Here is a 7,918-nt window from a genome sequence, read left to right as displayed (position 1 = left end):
TTAGAAGAAATTTTGAGGAAACTTTGCATGCATTCATTGAAAAGCAAGAGATAATAAACACTGTACTTGCTCAAAGCATAACAAATTTTAAAGATACTCTTGCAAAATTCACATCTGCTCTTAGTTTTCAAGAGAGGTAAGTTTTCATCTCAACAACAGCACAATCCTAAGGGGCAATACAATGCAAATGCAAGTAGTTTTGGAAGTCAACACATGGATCAAGTCAAATCAGTCATCACTCTTCGTAGTGGTAAGGTTATTCACAAAACAATTCTTGAACCTTGTGAGAAAGATGATGAGTCAATCTCCAAGGATAAGGAAGGGGTTGAATATGAACATTACAAAGAAAAGACTGATTCCCCACCAGCACTTCCATCTCCTCATGCCATGACCAATCAGGAAGAAATCAAGGATAAAAAAGGCACCGAAAATGTTGATGCAGATCTTTTATCAAAAGTGACAACACAGAGAGTCTTTAGATAATCTTCTATTAGCTCTTAAGTCTCATCGTAGTCGAGATAAGCATCGTGCAATTCATAATTTATGGCCACTATTTCATAAAGAACATGATCGACTTAGTCTTGGGAATCTGACTAAAAAAGACCTTGTTTGCCAGTTTTTAAGAAAACTGGATGGGAAGCCTATCCCCGACCCATAGAGGGCATTTAAGTCATTTTTGGACGTAAAACCAAGGGCAGATGTGAGCCACAATCACAACTAACTGTACATAACATACTTTTTCAAAAATAAATAAAGAAATAAATAAAAAGAGAGAGAGATAGTGAGTGAGACTCCAACTGACCTACATATAGGTGGTATGATTGCCCTTTTAATTTCTCATCTATAAAATCCTCTCTTCCTTCCCTTCATTTCCACTTAACCCATACATTCATCAAATATAGAAGTGTTTAGAAATGACAAGTTCCTCAAGTCATCAAATAAGAAATATTTATGTTTTCGGTGGATCTAGTCCTGAGAAAGAAAAGGAGTTTTTAGAATCAGCAAATCATCTTGGTCAAGAGCTAGCAGAGAGAAAGATTCATTTAGTGTATGGGGGAGGCAGTTTTGGGTTAATAGGAGGTGTGTCAATAGCTGCATTTTTAGGAGGTAGTCAAGTTTTAGGGGTTATCCCCGAAACTTTAGCACAAGGGGACATCATTGGAAAAACAATTAGAGAGGAACTACAGGTCTCCACAATGTCGGCTCGAATGAATGTAATGTTTAACCATGCTGATGCTTTCATTGCTTTACTAGGTGGTTTAGGCACATTGGAAGAGATCTTTCATATTTCCTCTTGGGTCCAATTGCATATTCAACATAAACCTATAGGTTTGTTAAATGTTAATGGTTATTATGATAAGTTGTTGTCTTTTTTTGATCATGTTATGGAACAGGAATTTCTAACATCTTCTGCACGACAAATCATAATCTCTACTACTACTGTTGAACAGTTGATTGACCAACTACAATCTTTCATTCCTGTAATTTATCCCTCCATGAGTCATATAAATTGGTCAACTAAGGAAAGCCGTAAAAAGCTTAGATTAGATTTGAGTCTTCATTTGTGAATTTTTGTGTCCTTTTGTTTTAGTATTATGTTTTTGATGTAACCATATTATTCAATAGTTTCACCCATATTTACCTAATGTTTTGTCCATGTTTTATATGTAAAATGCCTTGATATTCTTTGTTTTATGTTTTAAAGGCACTTTTGGATGAAAAATGCAAAAAAGAGTAGATTGGAGATAATTGGCAGATTTGGTGTTCAATCGATGTTTTGTGCAGAACGTGAGTTCTAGAGATCGAAATGAAGTGATTCTAGTGGCGCTAAAAAGTTAACATCCATACCTTTCTAGAAATGTAATGCAAGAAAAATAAAAAGAGAAAAATCATGGAAATCACATCCTTCAAAGTCAAATCTCGCATTATGCCACTGTTGACCTTTGTCTATTCAAAATTCAATATCTAGAGCTATAGAAGTCCAATTTATGTAAACTCAATTTTTTTGGATTCCTGAGTCAAAGGTCTATAAACATCGAAATTTCAACCAAAAAATATGTCAGATGAGGGAGATATAATTTTTCAAAGATGATAACTGAATTCTGCCAACAATCAGGTTTCGTGAAGAAATGAGTCCAAATTACGTTTTGAAGCTTCTAAACTGTCATCCAAGTTTTTATATCAGTAATTTAGCTCCTCTAAGTTCGAGCTTGAAGATTTCATGCAAGGCTATTTCTCTTTTTTAGGGAAAATAGTTATTGAAGTACTTAAATGTCAATTGTCAACTTAAGGCAGGACTACTTTGTAAATTAGGAACTAGGGTTTCTTAGCATATAAAAAGAAAGAGAGAGGGGAGAGAAGGGATCAGCAGCCAGAAGTTAAGAAACACAAATTCTCTCCTCTACAAACCCTAAAAAAATCATGCTCTCTTAATTCTTTAAAAGTAGTTGTCTAATAGTTATGCAAGGCTAAACTCTTTTCTTGGTTGCAAGGACACAACAAACCTTTGGATTTCAAGAACCGTGAGATTTATTCTTCCTTTTATTTTTAGTTTATATTATGAATGAGTATGATTGTTTTCCTATGCATATTTTCTATGATTGTTGTTGATAATTGCTAAAGCGGAACTCTAAGTTATTATTGTGAACAATTTATTGCTAAGTTTGATATCAAAATCGGAGTTGTGATGTATGAACTTGTAAAGCAACTAAGCTTGATAATTGTGGCGGAACTACATTATTAAACTTAGGGAGAACACTCAAATATTTAGTTATTAGAGCTGCCATTGAACTAAATCATTAATGTGGACATTGTGATTGTTTGTTGGTTAGGGTTATACGGCGGATCCATTAATTAACCAACATTAAGAAAAGATAAAAATTCAGAATATAAATTGTAGTTTTGTTTCAAGGATTGGTTCTTATTTCCGTTGGTGGATGTGTGCTTGCAACCAAGGTTTGTTTTCTTGATAAATTTTGATTTCAATTGATTTTGTTTGCTAGTTTAATTTCTTCCATAGTTTCGATCATCACAAATCAAAATGCCCCAATTGCATAACGTATAGCATAAAAATCTGAACTAAATCTTCCTTGTGGGATCGACCCCTTGCTTGCTCTATACTATCTTGTGTGTTGTGTTTTAAGCTAGGGTAATTAATTTGTGCGACCACGACATCACAATAGTTTTGTTATTTCTTATTTTTATTTAAGTGTGTTTTAGGTTTATCAGTGTTTGTTATCTCAGGTGATATCTTCTATACTTTATCTTTCTACCTTAGAATATTGAGGACAATGTCTCGTTTTGATTTAACAAAGGCTTTTTCACATTGTTCAGTCCATTCAAAAACATTTTCCTTTGTTAGAAGGTTACACAATGGCTTAGATATAACACTAAAATCTTTGATGAACCTTCTATAAAAACCAGCATGTCCTAAGAATGATCTAACATCTTTAACTGATTTTGGTGTTGGCAAGTTGGTAATTAACTTGATTTTAGATTTGTCAACCTCAATTCCTTTTGATGAAATAATATGACTCAGTATAATGCCGTTTGTTACCATAAAATGACATTTTCCCCAATTCAGCACAAGATTCTTCTCTTCACACCTGCTCAAAATCATTTCTAAGTTAGTCAAATAATCATCAAATGAATCGCCGAAAACAGAAAAATTATCCATAAAAATTTCAAGAAAATGTTCAACCATATCATTGAATATGCTAAACATGCAACTTTGAAACATGGCTGATGCATTATGATGTAACCATATTATTCGATAGTTTCACCCATATTTACCTGACGTTTTGTCCATGTTTTATATGTAAAATGCCTTGATATTCTTTGTTTTATGTTTTGAAGGCACTTTTGGATGAAAAATGCAAAAAGGAGTAAATTGGAGATAATTGGCAAATTTGATGTTCAATTCATGTTTTGTGCAGAGCGTGAGTTCTAGAGATCGAAATGAAGTGATTCTAGTGGAATTAAAAAGCTAACATCTATACCTTTCTGGAAATGTAATGCAAGAAAAATAAAAAGAGAAAGATCATGGAAATCACATCCTTCAAAGTCAAATCTCACATTATGCCACTGTTGACCTTTGTCTATTCAAAATTCAATATCTGGATCTATAGAAGTCCAATTTATGAAAACTTAATTTTTTTGGATTCCTGACTCAAATGTCTGTAAACTCTCCAAATTTCAGCCAAAAATGATGTCAGATGAGGGAGATATGATTTTTCAAAAATGATAACTGAATTTTGCCAATAATCAGGTTTCGTGAAGAAATGAGTCCAAATTATGTTTCGAAGCTTTTAAACTATCATCCAAGTTTTTATATTAGCAATTTAGCTCCTCTAAGTCAGAGCTTGAAGATTTCATGCAAGGCTATTTCTCTTTTTTAGGGAAAATAGTTATTGAAGTACTTAAATGTCAATTATCAACTTAAGAGAGGACTACTTTGTAAATTAGGAACTAGGGTTTCTTAGCATATAAAAAGAAAGAGAGAGAGGAGAGAAGGGGGCAGCAGCTAGAAGTTAAGAAACACAAATTCTCTCCTCTACAAACCCAAAAATCATGCTCTCTTCATTCTTTAAGAGTAGTTGTTCAATAGTTATGCAAGGCTAAGCTATCTTTTTGGTTGCAACGACACAACAAACCTTCGGATTTCAAATATCTACTTCTTAGGGCTGCCATTGAACTAAATCATTAATGCGGACATTGTGATTGTTTGTTGGTTAGGGCTAGTTATACGGCGGATCCATTAATTAACCAACATTAAGAAAAGATAAAAATTCAGAATATAAATTGTAGTTTTGTTTCAAGGTTTGTTTTCTTGATAAATTTCAATTTCAATTGATTTTGTTTGCTAGTTTAATTTCTTCCATAGTTTAAATCATTACAAATCAAAACCCCCTAATTGCATAATGTATAACATAAAAATCTAAACTAAATCTTCCTTGTAGGATCGACCCCTTGCTTGCTCTATACTATCTTGTGTGTTGTGTTTTAAGTTAGGGTAATTAATTTGTGTGACCACGACATCACAACACATTACATAATCCAAAAGGCATCCTTTGATATGCAAAAGTACTAAATGGACATGTAAAAGTAGTTTTCTCTTGATCTTTCAATGCAATTTCAATTTGATTATAACCCGAATAGCCATCTAGGAAACAATAAAATTCATGACCTGCAACTCTTTCTAGGATTTGATCTATGAAAGGTAAGGGGAAATGATCTTTTCTAGTCATTGAATTAAGTTTTCTATAGTCAATGCACATGCGCCAACCAGTAACAGTCATAGTTGGAATTAACTCTTTTTTCTCATTTGTTATCATAGTGACTCCAAACTTCTTGGATACAACTTGGGTAGGACTTACCCATTTGCTATCAGAAATATGATAAATGATTCCATTATTTAGAAGTTTAATGACTTCATTCCTCACTACTTCTTTCATATTAGGATTAAGCCTTCGTTGCATTTCTTTAGAGGGTTTAGCATTTTCCTTTAAATAAATTTTATGTGTGCAAATAAAAGGATTAATTCCTTTTATGTCAGTTATGGTCCATCTTAATGCATTTCTGTGCATTAAGTTTGGAAGAAATTATCACCGGAAAAGTTTTATTTTCTCCAAAAAATAAGTATTTAAGATTGAATAACAATGACTTCAAATCATGTTTTGGTGGTTGAACACATGAAGGTATAGACTCAATTGATCATGGTGGCAACTATTCAAATTGTGGTCTCGAATTACTTGTCTTTGATTCTTCCTAAAAATAAACCATTTGCAAATTCTCAGATTCATTAAACTCAATTTCACTGAAAATAGTTTTAAATAGATCATAAACTAATTTTTCAATAAAGTCCACTTCTTGTAAATCATTATTATCTCCAGGTTGCCTACAAATGTTGAAAATATTCATCTCCAATGTTATGTTTTCAAATGATAACTTCATCAGTCCATTCCTATAATTAATCAATGTGTTAGAAGTTGCAAGAAATGGATGTCCTAAAATAGCGAGAATTAAATTATATGCTTCAACAATTTATGTATTTAGGATAATAAAATCCACAAAATAAATGAATTCATTAACTTGTACTCAAGTCTATCCATAAAACAGTAACAAAATGCTTAAATCATATAGATGAATTATAAGCTAATAGATCTTCATATATGAAACTTAAAGGCAAATAAAAGGCACTGGCAATCAAGACCACGTACTAAAATTAACAATGCTAAATAAAGCAATCAAGAATTCAATATCAACACAAATCAATAGAACATTAATAGTACTAGTAATAAGGTGTCAGAAAAAATCAAATAAGACAAAAGGCATGATTGAAACAAGAAAAATGAGAGAGAGTGGAAGAGAAGGGGGCAAACCTAAAGAAAAATACAAAAACCCTAGCTGGAAGAGGATAAAGAAATAAAACGCAGAGGTAAGAGCAAGGAAGTGGTGATAGGAAGCCCAAAAAAGCATGAAAGTTTGAAATAGATATTAGAAGCACACGAAGGACATAATTAACATAGGGATAAACTTTACCTTTCCATCTTTTCTCTAATGGAAGAGCCATTTCCTTCTGTTGCAAGTATAGAGGAGAAGGGCAAACCAGTGCTTGGCCTAGCGATGGAAGGGGCTTGTCTCCTTCCACTGCACCTGGGTTCGAGCCCTAGCGTGCACGCCTGTCACCCCCGCGGTGCCTTACATGCCTACTGGGTTTGCAGGGTATTCAGTGGGCCATGGGGATTAGTCGTGGTGCGCGCAAGCTGGCCTAGACACCCCACGTAAATAAAAAAAAAGTATAGAAGAGAAGGATTGCAACAATTGGCACAAAAATAAAGGGATAAGTCAAGGAGATGGAGTTATGGGTTTTTGTTCGGCTAAAAGAGAGATGGATGCAGTGGTAATGGATGAAAATTAAAAGGGAAAGGAAGAAGGTGAAAAATAATTTATAGACTAGGCATCGATTTTTTGTGTTATGTTATTAAAGTTAGGTTAGTTTACAGTAGTTATAGCTTTTTTATTTTATAGTTGATTTGATTTGGTTTATTGGTTTCAGTTTTATAATTAAATTTAAATTGAAATAACAAGATTTTATTATTTTAAAAATCAATTTAATTGATTTTTTATTATGGTTAAATTTTTTAATTAATTTTTTTATCTGTTCTCAGTTCAATTTTTTTAAACATCTCTAATTTCTTTAACAGTATTGGAGGCACTTTATTAGCTATGGCCGCGAAAGTTCATTTTGAGATTACATCGTCGTGACGAGCATATGTTTTAGTGCTTTCGGTTACTTTATTTTGGTAACAGGTTCTGATGCCATAACTGTCTACTTGGCGGGTGCGTAGAAATGCTCGATTGAGGGAGAAGAAAAGGTTTGAAGCTATTGAACTGTAGAAGCTTAAGAAAACTGCTACTAAAAAGTGTAAGAATTGTTGGACTCCATATAAGGATTAGAATCTTGGTGCAAGTAATTTATATGTTCTTATTATGCCATATTTCGAAACGGCTAGTTTCGGATTTTCCTGTACCGTCTGGGTTGGGGATTTTGGATTCTGGTATTATTAAGAATTTGGCGGGGAAAGGTGGGAAGTTACGGAATAGCAAGGCGTGGAGTGATAATGGACGGATGTGTAGTCATGATTGGTTAGATAATAGTGGCTGGGCTGGTGGGTCTATCGCTGGGAAGTCTAATTATTGGAGGAAAAATGGGAGTGAGATTTTTTTGGAGGGGATGAAGTTTGTTTGGCCGAGACATTGTATCCAGGGGTTGTAATTTTTGCTTACAAGATGTTAACATCTTTTTTTATTGAGCATTAAGTGGCTTTGGAGGAAGCTTTTTAGGATTAGTTCCTTTGAAGATGGTTCTTTTGATGCCGAGTATAGTGCGATATTGACTAAGAGGTGCAAGGATAGG

General features: G+C 33.5%; 1 long non-coding RNA gene across 1 annotated transcript in view; it reads right to left on the bottom strand.

Annotated features, from left to right (window-relative positions):
* Positions 1-6,685, bottom strand: part of LOC105118136 (uncharacterized) — a 16,043-nt gene extending 9,358 nt beyond the window's left edge. The window contains exon 1 of the long non-coding RNA XR_840899.1: positions 6,608-6,685. This is a non-coding gene — a long non-coding RNA (uncharacterized LOC105118136). The remainder of the gene's footprint in view (positions 1-6,607) is intronic.
* Positions 6,686-7,918: the final 1,233 nt, after the last annotated feature.

Source organism: Populus euphratica, unplaced genomic scaffold (genome assembly GCF_000495115.2).
Source record: "Populus euphratica unplaced genomic scaffold, PopEup_1.0 scaffold1752.1, whole genome shotgun sequence".
In the NCBI taxonomy this organism is placed as follows: Eukaryota; Viridiplantae; Streptophyta; class Magnoliopsida; order Malpighiales; family Salicaceae; genus Populus; species Populus euphratica.
The sequence above is the reverse complement of the archived record's forward strand: the minus strand, read 5'-3'. Positions and strand labels throughout refer to the sequence as shown.